The following is a 17,808-nucleotide window of genomic DNA, read 5'->3' on the forward strand; positions in this document are numbered from 1 at the left end:
CTGAGCTCCTTGTCTTCCCTCCCAAACCTTGTCCTCTCCCTGACTTTCCCATCTCTGTTGACGGCACTACCATCCTTCCCGTCTCACAAGCCCGCAACCTTGGTGTCATCCTCGACTCCGCTCTCTCATTTACCCCTCACATCCAAGCCGTCACCAAAACCTGCCAGTCTCAGCTCCGCAACATTGCCAAGATCCGCCCTTTCCTCTCCATCCAAACCGCTACCCTGCTCATTCAAGCTCTCATCCTATCCCTTCTGGACTACTGCACTAGCCTTCTCTCTGATCTCCCATCCTCGTGTCTCTCTCCACTTCAATCCATACTTCATGCTGCTGCCCGGATTATCTTTGTCCAGAAACGCTCTGGACATATTACTCCCCTCCTCAAAAACCTCCAATGGCTACCGATCAATCTGCGCATCAGGCAGAAACTCCTCACCCTGGGCTTCAAGGCTGTCCATCACCTCGCCCCCTCCTACCTCACCTCCCTTCTCTCCTTCTACTGCCCAGCCCGCACCCTCCGCTCCTCCACCACTAATCTCCTCACCGTACCTCGCTCTCGCCTGTCCCGCCATCGACCCCCGGCCCACGTCATCCCCCGGGCCTGGAATGCCCTGCTCCCTCTGCCCCTCCGCCAAGCTAGCTCTCTTCCTCCCTTCAAGGCCCTGCTGAGAGCTCACCTCCTCCAGGAGGCCTTCCCAGACTGAGCCCCTTCTTTCCTCTCCCCCTCGTCCCCCTCTCCATCCCCCCGTCTTACCTCCTTCCCTTCCCCACAGCACCTGTATATATGTATATATGGCTGTACATATTTATTACTCTATTTATTTATTTATTTATTTATTTATTTATTTTACTTGTACATTTCTATCCTACTTATTTTACTTTGTTGGTATGTTTGGTTCTGTTCTCTGTCTCCCCCTTTTGGACTGTGAGCCCACTGTTGGGTAGGGACTGTCTCTATGTGATGCCAATTTGTACTTCCCAAGCGCTTAGTACAGTGCTCTGCACATAGTAAGCGCTCAATAAATACGATTGATTGATTGATTGATTGATTGAATACCAAGGTTACAGACTTATGAGACAGGGAGGATGGTGGTGATGTCTGCAGTGATGGGAAAGTCGGCGGGTGGACAGGGCTTGGATTGGAAGATGAGCTGTTCTATTTTGACTTGTTAAGTTTGAGGTGTTGGAGTAGAGATGTCCTGAAGGCAGGTGGAAATACGAGACTGAAGAGAGGGAGAGAGGTCAGGGCTGGAATGGCAGATTTGGGAATCATCAGCATAGGGATGGCCATTGGATCTCCTCTTGCTCCTAAGACATCACTCCTTGGATGTCCTACTGGCACTTCAAACTCGACACGTCTAAAGCAGAACTCCTCATCCTTTTCCCCCTAAGCCTATTCTTCCCACTAAATTTCCCATCTCTGTTGATGACCCTAATACCCTTCCTGACCCAGAAGTCCACAACCTTGGTAACGTCCTTGAACTCTTCTCTGTCCTTCAACTCTCATGTTCAACCTGCTGCAAAATCCTACCGGTTCTTTCCATACCATATCTCCGGGATCCACCAATTTCTCTCCATGTAAACAGCTACCACCTTGAAACAAGATCTGGTTGTATCCTGCTGGACTATTGTATCATCTTCCTCATTGGTCTCTCTGCGTCCAGCCTATCCTCTCTCCAGTCCATGCTGCACTCCCTCTGTTCCTGTCCCCTGGAATCTAGTCCACTCTGGAGACCTGGATCAGGCCATTCAGTCCTTTCTGTGCCCCATGGACAGGTAGATGTGGATTGTAAGTGTGATGCCACAGGGCCGGGTTCTTGTTCATTGCACGGAGTCCCTTTCGGGTAGACTGAACCCTGGACAATTACACCGCTGATAATAGTATGCAGCCTAAGAACTGCAAAAAAATGGGGGTAAACATCTATTAGATCTTCACATTTAGCTACTCGCCAGACTGTAGTAAATTATAATCTCGCTTTACTTAACTGGGTCAGGGAATCACAAATTCTGCCAGCCCTGGCCCAGCATGAAGACAGATGACTGGTGCCCACTCCACCTCAGAGTAGGCTGCTGCCCGCTCAACCACACTGCAGCTGATCTTCAGCCAGCCCAGAATCGCTCTAGGGCCCACCCAGTTCATATATGGCCAGTAGATGCCTAAGGGTAGATCTGGTTTTTGACCTCCACTGTCCTCTCCCAAGCCTAGTATAGTTCTCTACACACAGTAGGCACTCAGGAAATTCCGTCAATTGATTGATTACCTTTCAAATTATTAAAATACACCTCCCCCAGTTTGATCTGTGCAGCATCTGCTTAGACTTCTAGAATGTGAATTATGCCAAACCCAAGGATCCCAGGAACACAACTTTCCCGGTAATGTTAGTTGTTGGAGACTGTCAACCACGGACCGGGACCTTTCCCATTTACCCTCTTGGAGCAGTGAAGGGAAACAATAGTCTCTGAGGAAGTGTGGTCTGTGGTTATCACTGTTGCTAGCGGTTAGTGCAGGGAGGAAGTGGTTAGTGTGAACTTTCTTGTGCTTCATTTAGCATGGATGTATCGTTGCAGTTATACTTTTGGTGTGTCATACCCAACCTCGATTTACACCTACAATCACATCATCGCCATGTCTTCCAGCTCACCTTCCTCTGGGTCCCCCTTCTTGCCTGTGGCTGTCACAGATAGAGATTGGCCCGACAGGGCACGGCGACATCACACTTTTCAAGGAAGTGCTATGTAGAAGGCAGTTTTTGCTTAACTTTGGACCAGAACCTTCATTTTAGGAAATGAAACCTTTTGTTTGCCAACGAACACTTTCCTTTGAAGGACTTTCATGGTCCCACTAAAAAAATACAACAAAATGCGCTCTGACTAATCCTCTCACCTTCTAAATCACATCATCCCCACAGCCCCCTGGCAATTCTGCTGCTGCTAAGAGACCGGATGGTCTGCTGAGTCGGAGTTGAAGATGCCCTGTCTGACCTTACTCTTCCACCATCAGAGCCGGCCCAGTCCTGCTGGACCAATTCTATGCTGCTGAGTTTGAGGTTGCAATGAGAGATTCATTCATTCATTCAATTCAATCGTATTTATTGAGCGCTTACTGTGTGCAGAGCACTGTACTAAGTGCTTGGGAAGTTCACCTCGGCAACACAGATCTACAGACTGCAGTCAGAATGTATCTCTGACACCCTAGAAAATCCTTCCATCTCATCCAGAAACATGTGAATGTGGATGGCTGTTGTTTGGAGCCCTGTACATGAGCAAACATGCAAGGTCAGGTGGGCCCTGTGCACCTACAGAAAACATGAAAAAAACCAAAACAAGATTTTGCACTCGCTGTCATCTGGAAAGCCCTACAAACAACTAAGGACTTTTGGGGAATCAGCCTGGTGCAGTGGATAGAGCAGGGGGCTGGCAGTCACAAGCTCATGGGTTCTAATCCTGGCTCTGCCACTTGCCTGCTGCGTGATCTTGGGCAAGTCACTTCACTTCTCTAGGCCTCAGTTACCTCATCTGTAAAATGGGAAATGAGGCTGTGAGCCCCCACATGGGACAGGGACTGTGTCCAACTAGATTTGCTTGTATCCTCCTCAGCACTTAGTACAGTGCCTGGCACATAGAAAGTGCTTAACAAATACCATTATTATTATTATTATTATTATTATTACTAGCAACACTGACCTTAATTCTGCTCTCTAGGCGGTACACTAAAACATGGTACATAATCAGAAAGACCAGTTTGCCTTTGGGAGACTGACTGACAGAGTTTGGGGACAAGACACTTAATTAAAGGCTTATAAAGCTCCTCTGATGTCTAACCTCATAGTATTGGAAGTGAGACTCGGACTAACTACAGAGACACAATGAGTTTCTTGGACAGTTTCACCTGGGTCACCTAGAAGCCACACTCAGCATCAAGAGATAGTAAGTGTTTAATAAATACCATAACCATAATGATAATAATAATTTTCCCTGCAATGCAGCAGCCATATGGTGAATTACGATAAGATAGGGGACCGTGGGGATCAACAAACTGATCGGCCAGGTGGGACGCAACCGGAAGAGGACCTGTCCCCTTGAGTGGAGGCTTGCCGTCAATCAGGATACAAAATGGAAGGCCAAAAGAGGTGGAGTCTGTAGGCATCAAATACATCAGGAGCTGGCTTGGAGGGCCCACCTCATAGAATGGATGACCGGTCTCTAAGTTAGTCTTTTACAATCCACCGTCAGATCCCATCTTAGAAAACAATGGGCAGTCACTTGGAAATGTGCCCAAAGATGTTCCGGGTAATGGGGCATGGACTGCATACCTGAAATATACTACATAAAAGATGGCCACTTTTAGTTACCAAAATTCCCCCAACCTGAGTATGAACTGTATTTTTTCTGCTCCTGGCACCCAGATCATGGACCTGTGTTCAAGCTTTGATTCCTATCTCTTCCTTCATTTTCCTAAAAGTCAAATTTCAGCAGAAAATGCACACAAACTTTCACATGGACTCAATATTTTTTCCTAATGCAACGTAACTATCACCCTGAAATGTCATATCGCTGAGTTAACTCTAAGGCATTTGATTCATTAACCCACCCAGTGGCTGAAATTCTGGGTTGACACATACAGGTTTGCCTTCTTTGCTGTTGTTCTGGAGTCGCTGTTGCCATGGTTTTGAAGGGAATCTTCAAGCATGTTGCCAGTTCTTTGTTGTGTCCCCTCAGAACGCTTGAAAATGGTGATTTGTGTATCATTTGGGTGGGTGTATAAAGGAAAAAATCAGCATGTAAATGTAATCACCCAGGATAGGTACGGAGAAGACAACTGATTAGGTTTCTAGCCAAAACATATAGTAAAAACTCACGTTTGTCTAAACTGACTTCATATCCGTACAGGGCGATACCAAATTCAAAAGCAAGTCATTTAGCCTCTGAATGCCAGTTTCCTCCCAGATAAAATCAGGGTAGTAACAGTTGTCACCACTGCCGGCACAGGAACGTGGTGCTGATTTAATCCCCGATGATGTCTGCAGTGGATAGTAAGCTCCTCTGTGGGAGGTAATGTGAGGCTTTGGGATTCTGGACATTTTGTTGGCAAATTCCCCACAAAACTTGCTGCTGATGCCTCTGGATTGCCAGATGCACTAATTACTAGTTGGAGGCTGTTAACGACTACCTGTATTTGACTGAAGCGCTTAAAAAAGGAAAACCGGGCTTATAGTAAAAACAATAATAATAATGACGGTCCTTGTTAAACCCTTACTATGTGCCAAGCCCTGTATTAAGCGCTGGGTTAGATGCACGATAGTTAGGTTGGACACCTAGAGAAGCAGTGTGGCTTAGTGAAAAGAGCCCGGGCTTGGGTGTCAGAGGTTGTGGGCTCTAATCCTGGCTCCTCCACTTGTCAACTGTGTGACTTTGGGCAAGTCACTTAACTTCTCTGCACCTCAGTTACCTCATCTGTAAAATGGGTAGTAAGACTGTGAGCCACACGGGGAACAACCTGATTCCCTTGTATCTACCCCAGCATCTAGAACAGTGCTTGGCACATAGTAAGCGCTTAATACCATCATCATCATCATACGCAGTCCCTGCCTGACATAGGGCTCACACTCTAGGTAAAGTGGAGTAGGATTCAATTCCCCTTTTACAGATGAGGAAACTGAGCTGCAGAGAAGTTAAATGATTTGTCCTAGGCCACACAGCAGAGAAATGGCAGAGCCAGGATTAAAACCCAGGTCCTCAAACTCCAAGCCCGTGCTCCAAGCACTAAGCCACACTATTTCTCCATATCTAAATTTTTCAAATCCCTTGGACTTTATTGAAGGCAGTTTAGAGAAACCAGGGGAGTGTGCCAAACACTCTAGTAAAAGTGCGGGGGTAGATACAGACCATGCCCAGTGCCTGTCCCTCATGAGGGTCACAGTCTAAAGAGTACAGGTATTTAATCCCCTTTTTACAGATGAGGAAACGGAGACCCAGAATGGTTCAGTGACATACCAGGTCACACAGCAAGCAAGTCACAAAGGTGGGATTAGAACCCAGACCTCCTGACTCCTGGTCCTGTGCTCTTTCTTCTAGGGCACACTGCTTCTGCCGGTAGTAGTAGCCCTAGTTGTTGCTTCAACTTGGAGACAGACTGAAGCAAACATTTCAGCAAAATGAACTGCTCTTATCTTCCTGCCCAAGTTGTTCTGACCCATGGAGGTGGTATATGACCATGAACCTTGAGTTGACTTCAGGCTTCTCGCATCTGTTTTTCATGGACTCCTGGAGCTCGTGGGGTCTGCCAGCAGTCATTCCACTTGTCATGCAGCTCTACACAGGACTGCAATTGGACTGTCCCTAGGGGTGTATGTGGAGGCCTGTCCCACAGGAGGGATTGTGCAGATCTCAGGGACTGTGCTTCCTGATTAAACAGAGACTGCAGGGAGGAGGGGAGACGGTGGGGAGGCAAGACCACGGAGGAGCCAGAGAGATTCATTCAGTAGCAGGGGCTCTGTCTGATTACTGAATCCCAAGTCAAAATTCCCTTTAGTATTACAGGTGGCACCGTTGTGTGGCTGTTCCCTGCTTCTGGCCCCGAACCGGATGTGAATGGGGAGGGGAAGAAAGGAGGAGGTGACATGGCTCTAGATGACTCATCGGCTCAACGGAGACCGAGAAGTGAGACATTTGTCCTGAATGGCCCCTTCATTTATTTTGCTCCCTGCTCCAGAGGCAGCAAGCTCAGGAGGAATGGAATGACCTAAAGGAAAGAGCAGTGGACTGGGAGTCAGGAGACCTTTGGACTCCAGTTCTGACTCCACCGCTTGACTGCTGGATATCCTTGGACAAGTCATTTTACTTCTCTGTGCTCGTTTTCTCATCTGTGAAACAGGGATTCAAATACTGGTTCTCCCTCCCTTTTAGTTGTGAGCCCTGTGTGGAACAGGGGCTCTGTCTGATCCGATTACCTTGCATCTACCTCAGGAGTTAGCACAATGCTTGGCACATAGTAAGCACCTAGTACATACCATTATCATTACTGTTATTTTTATAATGAGAGTGGCTCCATGTCTGGTCATGGAGCTGTGCTGCCTCTGGTCCCACTGGCCACTGGGGCTGGGCGGGCCTCCACAGTCCTGTTTCAGGGAGAGAGAGAGCCGTGATTTTCTCATTCATTCATTCAATCGTATTTATTGAGCGCTTACTGTGTGCACAGCACTGTACTAAGCGCTTGGGAAGTACAAGATGGCAACATATAGAGACGATCCTTACCCAACAACGGGCTCACAGTCTAGAAGACCAGACCTCAGAGGTACACAGACCTCAGTCTACGTGGTCTCATGGTACAGTGGGCATAGGAAAAAGAGGCAGTGGGAGGAGGAAGAGGAGTAGATGGTGGAGTTCACAGGCCAGATACAGGCAGTGTGTCTACCTTGTTAGCTGTAACTTCTGTCCCCTGCAATCTCATATTTTCTCCAGCCTCTATTTCATCTCCCGTCAGCACCTCAGGGTCAAAACCCAAATCATCTTCCCTCCCAAATCACAGTTGATAACTCCACCATCCAGCCCATTGTAGAGAAGCAGCGTGGTCTAGTGGGCAGAGCACGGGCGTCAGAAGGACCTGGGTTCTAATCTGAGCTCTGTCACCGGTCTGCTATGTGACCTTGGGCAAGTCACTTAACTTCTCTTAGTTACCTCATCTGTAAAAAGGGGTTTAAGACCATGAGCTCCATATGGAACACAGACTGTGTCCAACCTGACAACTATATATCCTAGCAAATACTACAGTACCTGGCACATAGTAAGTACTTAACGAATACCATTAAAAAATCTTAAGCCCCATAACCTTAGCATTATCCTTGACACCCCCATCTCTTTAAAACCCCAACATTCAGGCTGTGGCCAAATCCTCTGGGTTCTTCCTCCATGATATTTCCAGAATCTTCCCCTTCCACTCCATCCAAACAGCCATCACACTGGTCCAGGCACTTGTTATATCCCCAGCTTCCCTGCTGCCTCAGCCTCCTCCCTGATCCCCCACCCCCATATCTCTCTCCTCCCGTCTACACATCAGTCTATTATCTGGGTCATTTTTTCTAAAACACCGTTCCGCAAATGTCTCCCTTCTTCTCAAAAACCAGTGGTTGTCCATTCCCCACTCAATCAGCTCCCCCCGCCCTTCTAATCTCCTCTCTTCTCCCACTACACCCCGGCTCACTCCCTCTCTCGTCATACCCTGACAGACCCCAGTTTTCTCCATCTTCCATGCCCTCCTGACATCCCATCGTCTAGAAGGCCTTTCTCGTCCGGGTTCTCAACTTCAAACTTTAGTCATTCATCCAATCGCATTGAGTGAGCGCTTACTATGTGCAGAGCACTGCACTGAGCGCTTGGGAAGTACAAATCGGCAACCTATAGAGACGGTCCCTACCCAGTAACGGGCTCACGGTCTAGAAGCAGCGTGGCTCAGTGGAAAAGAGCCCGGGCTTTGGAGTCAGAGGTCATGGGTTCAAATCCCACCCTGCCAATTGTCAGCTGTGTGACTTTGGGCAAGTCACTTAACTTGCATATAAGTTTGTACATATTTATTACTTTTTATTTATTTATTTATCTTACTTGTACATATCTATTCTATTTACTTTATTTTGTTAGTCTGTTTGGTTTTGTTCTCCGTCTCCCCCTTTTAGACTGTGAGCCCGCTGTTGGGTAGGGACTGTCTCCATATGGTGCCAACTTGTACTTCCCAAGCGCTTAGTACAGTGCTCTGCACACAGGAAGCGCTCAATAAATACGACTGATGATGACGATCAGAGGGGCTTGGTAAAGAAGCCGGCCCCTCACAACGGCGGTCCCTTCGCCTTCTCAGCCGCGGCGGCCGCAGCGCGCCTGCGCGGGGCGGCTCGGGCATGCGCGGGAGGGCGGACGGAGAGCGTGTGTGTGTGTGTGTGTGTGTGTGTGTGTGTGTGTGTGTGTGTGTGAGTGGGGAGGGAGGGAGGGAGTGTAGCGAGCCGAGCCTGCGCGACTGTCCCGGCGCGCGCGTGCGCGCGCGCAGCGCGGAGAAGAAGGGAGGGGGCGGGCCGCGGCCGCGCAGCCGCCCGTGACCGCCGCCGGCCCCCGGGGCTCTGTGTGTGTGTGTGCGCGTGTGTGTGTGTGGTGTGTGCGCGCGCGCGCGGAGCGGAGCGGGGGCGGGGGGAGCCGTCCGGAGAGCCGCCCCGGACCCCCCCCCCCCCGCCAAGCCGGGCCCTGGGACCCGCCGCCGCCTCCGCCGCCCGCCCGCCCCCGCCCGCCGCGGCCGCGTCACCGGGATCCCCCAGCTGCCGCAGCGGCGGGAGCAGCGCCCTGCGGACCCCGGCCGACACGGTAAAGCGGGCCCGGTCCGCGGAGGGGGGCGGGGGAAGGAAGGCGGAGGGATGGAGGGAAGGAGGGAAGGATGGAGGCTGGACCGAGTCATCACCCTGGGCGGCCGCCATCCCCGCCGGGGGACGCTCTTCCCGGGAGCGGCGGCGGCGGCGGCGGGCGCCCTCCCTCCTCCTTCTCCGCCCGTCCTTGCCTGGAGCAGGCCGTGTCGGCTCGGGCCCGAAGGCTGCCTTCCAAACAAAAGCCGGGGGCGGGATCGGCCCTGGAAACCCGGGGCTGAGGCTCCGGTTGGGGCGGCCGGCGCCGGCCCCGGCCCGGGGGGGTTTCCAGGAAACCGTGACCCCCCCCCCCCCCCGGCCTCCGGGGAGTCCGGCGGGACCGGGACACAGCCAGCTGCCCCCCGGTCCTCCATCCCTGCGTCTCCGGCCTCCCTTCCCCGTCCGACCTCACCGCCCTTTCCCTCCTACTCTTCCCTTCCTCCTCCTCCCCTTTTCGGGACTAACCGGCTCACGGCGCTCCATCCCGGTGGCTTCTGACCGATTTATACCCGGAGCGTTCCCTCTTTTCCCCCGTTTCCCTTTCCCCGACCCCAGCTTTAGAGCCGAAAGTTGGCCCGTAAATGCGGGAAAGCCGTACTGTGATCTGGGCTTCCCCGCTTTGTTCCTTGTGCAGGCCCCCCCCCCCCCCCCGCCTCTCCCCCTCCCCCAGTCCCTCTCCCGACAACACAATCTCTTCCTCCAGGCCTCGCCAGGGTTTTGTTGCCAAATGCATCGAAAGCAGAGACTGGCCCAGCTTGGCGATCCTTTCGTTGGGTAGGGACTGTCTCCATATGTTGCCAGCTTGCCCTTCCGAAACGCTTAGTACAGTGCTCTGCACACAGTAAGCGCGCATTAAATACGATTGATTGATTTAAACAGTCACCCGGTGGCAATACCAGTCTGCGGTTGGATTTTGGATGGTGCGACAGGGGTTGAGGTGGTGCAGGAGTGATCGGGTCGGGCTTGAAACAAAAAAAAGTTCAGTTGAATGCAGCTTGGGAGGTATCTGAGGCTTTAGAATCCGTCAGGTTTCTGCCCAGAATACCACCATTTCCATAACCGAAGAATAAACTGGCCGCTGCTTTTTAAATAACAAAAATGTTGGCATTTGTTAAGCTCCTACTGTGTGCAAAGCACTGTTCCAAGCGCTGGGGGGGGATACAAAGTGATCAGGTTGTCCCATGTGGGGTTCACAGTCTTAATCCCCATTTTACAGATGAGGTGACTGAGGCTCAGAGAAGTTAAGTGACTTGCCCAAGGTCACACAGCAGACATGTGGCGGAGCGGGATTCGAACCCGTGACCTCTGACTCCAAAGCCCGCGCTCTTTCCACTGAGCCACGCTGCTTTAAATAGGCGTATGTATTTGAAAAGCACACTGTGAAAAGTTTCCTCTAAAGTAATACAGCTGAAAATCTGTATGAAATATTCAGCAAGTACAGGAAAAGTGGCCAATTCGGGTATGGAAAAAGGCCTCTAGACTGTGAGCTCGTTGTGGGCAGGGATTGGCTCTCTTCATTTGTGTACTGCACTTTCCCAAGCGGGTGGTATAGTGCTGTGCACACAGTAAACGTTCAATAAATACGATTGAATGAGTGAATGAATGTTGGCTACCCGAGTGAAAAAAAATTCCATGTTATCAATTTATTTTTATTGCATTCAACAGTATCAGGACTTTTGTTCAGTCCAGTTACAACTGTGGGCCCTACTAAAGATATTTTAATTATTAGGACCAAATTTTTCAAAATTTAAGTCCTCAACAAAATTATTCTCTCCTAAGCACTTAGTTCAGTGCTCTGTATTGCAGTAGGCACTCACTAAATACCAGTGACTGATGGGTTATTGGTGGAAATTGCTGATTTTTGTGAGCGTCTTTCTGATTTGTCTTCAAACTGTGATTTTTTGGACTGTGATTAAAAATCAGAGCAGAACACTGTCAGGCAGGAGTTTAGTCATAAAACATTGTGTAAATCGAGAGGTGTATTTTCAAGACCTATTTGAATCTTTCAAAGGTAGCCTCTGCCTTGAAAGAGGTTTCTCTCTAAAACAACAGACACCACCACAGACCAGTAAGGAGATGAACGTGTGAAAACACAGACACTGGTCAACAGGATGGGAAGTGAGAGCAAACTCCAAGCCCATGAATAAGTAAATAAACATGGATTTGAGAATTCATGGCTTCATAATGAAAGGAGGGAGCAAAGGGAGCAAAGCTTTATTCAGGAAGGTTTTATGAAGGAGTTCATTCCAATTTGGTATGGCATTGTTTTATTTTAAAACTCTACACACACCTCAAAAACCTCCAATGGCTGCCCATTTGTATTCATATCAAGAAAAACCTCCTGACCCTGAGCTGTAAGGAATTCAACTCTCCTACCTATCCACCGTCCTCTCTCACTACACCCCAGCACACTCTTCATAATAATAATGATGGTATTCGTTAAGCTCTTACTATGTGCCATGCATTGTTCTAAACACTGGAGTAGGTACAAGGTGATCAGGTTGTCCTACTCGGGGCTCACAGTCTTAATACCCGTTTTATAGATTAGGTAACTGAGGCACAGAGAAGTGAAGTGACTTGCCCAAAGTCACACAGTTTACCAGTGGCAGAGCCGGGACTAGAACCCACAACCTCTGACTCCCAAGCCCATGCTCTTTCCACTAAGCCACGCAGTGATCCTATTCAGAGCCCATCAAGAAATCTCAATCTCCAGGGTGAAGAATGGGTTATGGAAGAGGAGTAGGGAGAAAGATGGAAAAAGGGGAAGAAGGAGGGGAGGATAAAGATTAGGAGGAAGGAGCACAGGAAGACAGAAGGGCTTGGGTTCTAATCCTGGTTCCTTCATTTGTCTGCTGTGTGACTTTGGGCAAGTCATCTAACTTCTCTGGGCCTCAGTTCCTTCATCTGCAAAATGTTTTTTGAATTGTATTTGTTAAGGGCTTACTTTGTGCCAAGTACTTTTCTAAGCACTGGGGTAGATGCAAGATAATTGGGTTGGACACAGTCCTTGTCCCACCTAGGGCTCACCAGCTTAATCCCCATTTTACAGATGAAGGAACTGATGTACAGAGACATGAAATGACTTGCCCAAGGTCACACAGCAGACAAGTGGTGGAGCTGGGATTAGAACCCTCTAGACTGTAAGACCTTTAGACGGTTAGCTCATTGTGGACAGGAAATGTGTCCATTTATTGTTCTGTTGTACTCTTCCAAGCGCTTAATACGGTGTTGTGCACACAGTAACTCTCAATATATACTACTGAAGGACTAAGCGCTTGACAAATACCATTATTATTAGAAGAGTCTGTTGTATGGCACGCTTCCAACCACTCAGTGCTTAGAACATAGTAAGCGCTTAACAAAAACCATAATTATTATCATGCACACGGTGAACGCCCTTAATCAGAATTTTCTGCACAAGCTGAGAGCCCAGACATAACGTCTTCCACGGCCCGTTGCCTTCCAGGGCGACCCCAAGGCCACAAAGTGGGGGATGGGCTCTTCATTCCTTTTAAACCAACCTACTTTGCCTTTCTCATTTCTCCTGCCACCCACCTCTTCCTCCACAACTTTTCCACGTCTGGAACTTTGTTGTAGGACTTTGTTGTGATCCTATCCTGCCATTTGATATTGACAGACTAGTTCATAAATAACATTGACAAAGCTAAGGAGCAGCATGGTCTATTAGAAAGAGCAGGGTTTTGGGAGTCAGAGGACCTGGATTCTAATCCTGTCTCTGCCACTTGCCTTCTGTGTGACCTTGAGCAAGTTTCTTAATTTCTCTGTGCCTCAGTTACCGCGTCCATAAAATGGGGATTAAATTCTACTCCTTCCTACTTAGACTTTGAGCCCCATGTGGGACAGAGACTGTGCCCAAGCTGATCATCTTTAACCTACCCCAGTGCTTAGCAAGCTCATAAGAAATTCCCTTAAAAAAAAACTTGCATAAGGAGTCAGATGAGGTTTCTGCGAAGTCCGGGTTTCACAATTGTAGAGATGGTTGGATGGCGCTACAGCTTTGCAGACCATTAATTTGGTCTGGAGCCTAATTCCATAGTGGTGCTGCATTGTATGTCTGTATCCAAGAGGGTGTGCTGGCCTCCTCGATTTCTAATTCCTTGTCTATCATTGCATCACTAATTTGTGTGCGGCCTAAGTAAAGTCAATCAATAGTATCTCTTGATTGCCTCCCTGGTGCGGAGTACTGTATTAAGTGCTTGGGAGAGTGAAGTAGAGTTAGTAGTCAAGTCTAGTAGTGGAGACATGTTAAAATCACAGGAAAAAGAAACAACCAAGTATAAGGATCTATGTACATAAGTGCAGTGGGGGTGGGACTAAGTGCGTAGGTGAGACACTAGGTAGTTAAAATAGCATGAGGGGGAATGAGAACTTAAGGAAGACTTCCTGGAGGAGATGTGATTTTTAGTAGGGGTTTCAAGATGGAGAGGGTAAATGTGAAGGTGTTGGGGGGTATAAGCAAGAGGCTGATGAGAGAGAAGAAAGCATGACAGAGTGAGTAGGTTTGTGTCGAGAGGAGCAAAGCGTATGGGCTGGGTTGTGGTGGGAAAGGAGTTAGGACAGATAGTGGAGAGAGAGAGCTGATTGAGTGTCTTAAAGCCAAAGGTGAGGAGTTTCTCCTTGATGTGGATAGGTGGCTGTGTGACCATCAGAGGTTTTTAAGGAGTGGGGAAGACGCATTCAGAACAGTGTTTTAGAAAAACAATATGGGCAGCAACGCCACGTGTGGCCTGTAGTGGGAAGAGGCTGGAGGCAGGTAGCGGGGCAGTGAGGAGGCTGATGCAGTAATAATAATAATGGCATTTATTAAGCGCTCACTATGTGCAAAGCACTGTTCTAAGCGCTGGTAAACTGGGATGTAATATGTGCTTGGGCCAGCCCAATGACAGTGTGGATGGAGAAAGAGGAGCGGATTCTGGGGTCATCTTGAAGATTCATTCAATCGTATTTATGGAGCGCTCACTGTGTGCAGAGCACTTATGGAATCCTGTGTACGACTGGCTTCCCTAGTGCAGGCTCGTATGCTGCCTCGTTTTTCCTCTAGGCTTGTATCAGTCTGTAATGCCCGGCAGATTCAGTGAAGTGGTTTTCAGTCATTCATGTGTCTTCTTCGGTGTGTCCCTTTAGGGCGCAGTCGTCACTATATTGCATTTCGTGTAGAATTTTCTCTTGGCATTTGGGATTCTTGAAGTCAAGTTGGAAGGATTCCCCAGTGGAGTTTGATATTGCATCCTCCAGCATGACTGTGAAGAATAAATTGATCTGGACCGGATCCACCATGCATTGCTGTTTTACTCCAATGTCTCTGGAAAATGGGTTGGACAGGAAACCTCCGTCTCTGATCAGACCAGCTGTGCTGCCATGAAGTAGCCCCGGAAACTCAATGAATTTTTCAGGGCAGTCTTACCTGTAGAGTCCAAATCGACTGGTCGGTGTCAAATGTTTTCGTAAGATCCGTGCAAACTGTTTTGAGCTCTTGGTGCCACTCCCTCCAATTTTCCTGAATCTGAGGAGCTGTAACAGTCCTGTCCGCTGTGCCAGGCCGGTACCCGGAGATGAGATTCAGTCATATTTATTATGTGCTTACTGTATGCAAAGCACTGTACTAAACACTTGGGAGAGTACTATTTAACAATAAACAGACATATTTCCTGCCCACAACGAGCTTACAGTCTACAGGTGTCTTGATTATTTCTTCTGTCTCATCTTTTGCCTTTCTTGAGAGTATTGATGATCATTGCATCTGCTTGTCACCTCTTCATAAATTCATATATATAATGCATATATGCTAATTGCAACCTGCATCCCAACTAAGGGAAGACTTTAGTAACATGTGAATCGTTTACAATTTATGTAGTCTATTTGTTCTGGATCGTTCGTTCCCAGACTTCACCTTTTTATGCTGAAGAATTGGAAGTTGATTCCGACGAGCCAAATCATTTAGAAGTTGTCATGAAACTAAGGAACGGGTTAAGTTGTGTTGAATCATTCATTCATTCAATTGTATTTATTGAGCGCTTACTGTGTGCAGAGCACTGTACTAAGTGCTTGGGAATTACAAGTCGGCAACATTTAGAGACGGTCCCTACCCAATAATGGGCTCACTGTCTAAAAGGGGGAGATTGATTAACCTGTTTGCCATTTGGTGGTGAGCAGGTCCTTTCTTCCTGTACTTAACAACAATTTATGCGTTCCTTAGATATGGTTAAAACTAAATTGTTTGAAAAGTGCTTTGGTATTCTTCTGTGTAAAATGCATTTCTAAATGCAAGGCATTAGTGGCATTTTTAATGTCAGTTCAGAAATCTCGCTTACTTAACAGTACTGTTATTTTAGATGGATTTTTCCTGTTTAGGTTAGTAAGTGCACTAAAACATTGTGTCTTGCTTCTACTGTACTCTCCCCAGTGCTTAGTGCAGTGGAAAGAGCCCGGGCTTGGGAGTCAGAGGTTATGGGTTCTAATGCCCACTCTGCCACCTGTCTGCTGTGTGACTTTGGGCAAGTCACTTAACTTCTCTGGGCCTCAGTTACCTCGTCTGTAAAATGGGGATTAAGACTGTGAGCCCCATGTGGGACAACCTCATTACCTTGCCCCCAGCGCTTAGAACAGTGCTTGGCACGTAGTAAGCACTTAGCAAATGCCATCATTGTTATTACAGTGTTTTACTGCTATTACAGTGTTTTACCCTCAGGCGATCGATAAATTATATCGATTGTTGATTATAGCCTCTTAATGAGACTTTCAGCTTAAACTGTAAAGTTTAAAGACTTGATTATTTTGATTTCAAATGTTGAGGTTGTGTAGTGTGTGTGTCTTTTGCGTAGGGGAGTTGGGTCATCTTCCTAACATTTGTTCTTCTGCCTGGTTCTCTTTTCATTCATCTTCTTCCAGGCTTCCATCAGGGCCAGGGCTGGGTCTTCTGTGGGATATTTATTTAGTTATATGATTGTCTCTTTCCCTCTCTAGATTGTAAATTCATTGTGGGCAGGGAATGTGTCTGTTTATTGTACTCTCCCAAGTGCTTATTACAGTGTTCTGTACAAAGTAAGCGCTCAGTAAATACGATTGACTGGTTCTCCTGAAGGACAAGGTGCCTCTCTATGATTCTTGCCATGACCCTTCTCTGTCTCCTCTTGTAAGCCTGTGCCCTTTTGTGCTTCATTTTATGAAGGTGGGCTTTGTTGAGGCTCAGAAGAGTCTAGACACTTCTCCAGGGTATCACAGCAAGTGAGTGGTTCAGAGAAGTGGAACCTATTCCAAGTGGAACCTAGAGAAGCAGCGTGGCTCAGTGGAAAGAGCCCGAGCTTTGGAGTTAGAGGTCATGGGTTCAAATCCCAGCTCCTCCAATTGTCAGCTGGGTGACTTTGGACAAGTCACTTAACTTCTCTGGGCCTCAGTTCCCTCATCTGTAAAATGGGGATGAAGATTATGAGCCCCATGTGGGACCACCTGATCACCTTGTACCCTCCCCAGCGCTTAGAACAGTGCTTTGCATATAGTAAGCACTTAATAAATGTCATTATTATTATTATTATCATTATTATTATTCTCTGGTGAACCAATTGATTTTATTAATGGCGTGCCTAGTATGCAGAGTGCTGAACTAATGAGTAGGAAGCACTGGGTAATTGGAAGGATTTGGCCTTGTGCGCTAGCAATTTCCGGGGTTACTTTAAGACACACCACGTCAACTTACACTTTGACCCTTATTTATTATTATCAAGTGCCGTCGAGTCCTTTCTGATTCATAGGGACTCTGTGGATATAGTTTCTCCAGAATGTCCTGTCTTCTGCCACGATCCCACTTTGACCCTACAGTTCTTCAAAAGACTTTGCTAGCTACATGCTGTTGTTCCAAGGGCCCATTTTAGAGTGACATGTCATAATGCCTTCACTCTCACTCCCTAAATGAGGGGGTTGTCTTTCTCGATTAACTCTCTCTTACCTGGAGCCCTGCCTGGCCGTGCAGTCCTGGGAGGCAGCTCCAAGGCTGGACCAGCTTGTCCCAGGATCCTCAGGATAACCCAGGGCAGCAGGAAGCCTCCATTCCTTGCAGTGAACTGTTTGCCTATATTGGGAGGAATCTGCCCTCCAGGAACTAGTGGTTTGCTCTTTCTAAGCATTGTGATCTTGATTTGTTGACTGTTTTACTTATTGTTCTTTATAATTTCTTTGTCATTGTTCTTTCTGTTTGCCTTCCCTGACTTAGATGTGGGCCCCAAATGAGACAGAAACCTGGTTTGTTGTTATTCTTCTCTATTTACCTCAGTGCTTAACACAGAGTGATCATTTATAAATTCCATCAGTAAATTCATGTGAGACCCAAAGCCACCTGAGGCTGTGTTCTAACTAGAAACAGAGCTGTCCTAACACTAGCAAGTGTTTTTAAATAACTGCAGATGTAGCAAACAAA

The 17,808-nt window shown here is 47.8% G+C and overlaps 1 protein-coding gene across 1 annotated transcript in view; it reads left to right on the top strand.

Annotated features, from left to right (window-relative positions):
* Nucleotides 1-9,264: 9,264 nt before the first annotated feature.
* Nucleotides 9,265-17,808, top strand: part of PTK2 (protein tyrosine kinase 2) — a 144,761-nt gene continuing 136,217 nt past the window's right edge. The window contains exon 1 of the mRNA XM_038760708.1: nt 9,265-9,342. The gene's annotated coding sequence lies outside the window, so the exon portion shown is untranslated. The remainder of the gene's footprint in view (nt 9,343-17,808) is intronic.

The sequence above is a fragment of the Tachyglossus aculeatus genome, chromosome 18, assembly GCF_015852505.1.
Source record: "Tachyglossus aculeatus isolate mTacAcu1 chromosome 18, mTacAcu1.pri, whole genome shotgun sequence".
NCBI classification, from domain to species: domain Eukaryota; kingdom Metazoa; phylum Chordata; class Mammalia; order Monotremata; family Tachyglossidae; genus Tachyglossus; species Tachyglossus aculeatus.